We start from the raw sequence: 2500 nt of genomic DNA on the forward strand, positions 1-2500 counted from the left end.
GATGAACGTAGTAGAAGTAAAACTAAGAAAAAGAAAAATGATTGTAATATTGAGGATGATCATTATTATCATTATCACTTTATTCATTATCATCATCATTACTATTACATCCATTATCCTCATTATTGTTTGCATTATTGTTATTATTAGTGTTCCAATTGTTTGCGTTATTATTATCAGTATCAGTATCTTTATTATCATATTAGATGTTGATTGTTATTTTAGTATTCCCAGGACTGTTATGATTAGTATGATTATCATCATCATTATTTTATCGTCATTATTATTACTATTTTGTTATTATTATCATCGGTATTGTTATTATTATAATCATTATTATTTTCTTTCATTACCATTATGACAATCGCCATTATTACTAATATTCTTCTATATATTTGACTATTACGATCATTATCGTACCTTTCCCTAATCCCAACAATTATTGTTATCATTATCTTAATCTTTATCCTTACTATTGTAATCATTATAATTGTCATTGCCATTATTCACCATCATTATCATTACAACTATTGCCAATATCATTATTATCATTACTATTACTATCATTACGATCATTTCATCATTTGTTATTATTATTACTATGATTGTTATCATTATCATTATCATAATTATTTTTATCATTATTATTATTACCGTCAATATTACGATTATTACTATTAATATAATCATTATCAATGCTATTGCCATTGCCTTTGTCATACTTACTTTACTTTAAATACTTTATCATTATCATTATTAATATCACCAATATCTTATTGAAAACAGAATACGAAATACAAAAAGAACGTGGACATCAACAATAATGTAAAAATAATGATCATATTTATCATGAAAATGATAATAATGATAGCGGTAATTGTAATAATGATAATAATGCTAAAAATGGTAATGATGATAATTATGATGATGATCATCATCATAATAATGATAATAATAATAATAATAATGATTGTATCAATAATAATGAAAATGATAACAACAAGAGCAATAATAACGATACTACTACTTCTACATTTGGGCGTCCTTCTCAGGCTCATAGACCACCTCTTGGGCGTCCTTCTCAGGCTCATAGACCACCTCTTGGGCGTCCTTCTCAGGCTCATAGACCACCTCTTGGGCGTCCTTCTCAGGCTCATAGACCACCTCTTTGGTGTCTTTCTCAGGCTCATAGACCACCTTTTGGGCGTCCTTCTCAGGCTCATAGACCACATCTTTGGTGTCTTTCTCAGGCTCATAGACCACCTCTTGGGCGTCCTTCTCAGGCTCATAGACCACCTCTTTGGTGTCTTTCTCAGGCTCATAGACCACCTCTTGGGCGTCCTTCTCAGGCTCATAGACCACCTCTTTGGTGTCTTTCTCAGGCTCATAGACCACCTCTTGGGCGTCCTTCTCAGGCTCATAGACCACCTCTTTGGTGTCTTTCTCAGGCTCATAGACCACCTCTTGGGCGTCCTTCTCAGGCTCATAGACCACCTCTTGGGCGTCCTTCTCAGGCTCATAGACCACCTCTTGGGCGTCCTTCTCAGGCTCATAGACCACCTCTTGGGTGTCCTTCTCAGGCTCATAGACCACCTCTTGGGCGTCCTTCTCAGGCTCATAGACCACCTCTTGGGCGTCCTTCTCAGGCTCATAGACCACCTCTTGGGCGTCCTTCTCAGGCTCATAGACCACCTCTTGGGCGTCCTTCTTGAGCTCATAGACCACCTCTTGGGCATCCTTCTCAGGCTCATAGACCACCTCTTGGGCGTCCTTCTCAGGCTCATAGACCACCTCTTGGGCGTCCTTCACGGGCTCATAGACCACCTCTTGGGCGTCCTTCTCAGGCTCATAGACCACCTCTTGGGCGTCCTTCTTGAGCTCATAGACCACCTCTTGGGCGTCCTTCTTGAGCTCATAGACCACCTCTTGGGCGTCCTTCTCAGGCTCATAGACCACCTCTTGGGCGTCCTTCTCAGGCTCATAGACCACCTCTTGGGCGTCCTTCTAGGGCTCATAGACCACCTCTTTGGCGTCCTTCTTGAGCTCATAGACCACCTCTTGGGCGTCCTTCTCAGGCTCATAGACCACCTCTTGGGCGTCCTTCTCAGGCTCATAGACCACCTCTTGGGCGTCCTTCTCGGGGTCATAAACCACCTCTTGGGCGTCCTTCTCAGGCTCATAGACCACCTCTTGGGCGTCCTTCTCAGGCTCATAGACCACCTCTTGGGCGTCCTTCTCGGGGTCATAAACCACCTCTTGGGCGTCCTTCTCAGGCTCATAGACCACCTCTTGGGCGTCCTTCTCAGGCTCATAGACCACCTCTTGGGCGTCCTTCTCAGGCTCATAGACCACCTCTTGGGCGTCCTTCTCAGGCTCATAGACCACCTCTTGGGTGTCCTTCTCGGGGTCATAAACCACCTCTTGGGCGTCCTTCTCAGGCTCATAGACCACCTCTTGGGTGTCCTTCTCGGGGTCATAAACCACCTCTTGGGCGTCCTTC

The sequence above is a fragment of the Penaeus vannamei genome, chromosome 6, assembly GCF_042767895.1.
Source record: "Penaeus vannamei isolate JL-2024 chromosome 6, ASM4276789v1, whole genome shotgun sequence".
NCBI classification, from domain to species: domain Eukaryota; kingdom Metazoa; phylum Arthropoda; class Malacostraca; order Decapoda; family Penaeidae; genus Penaeus; species Penaeus vannamei.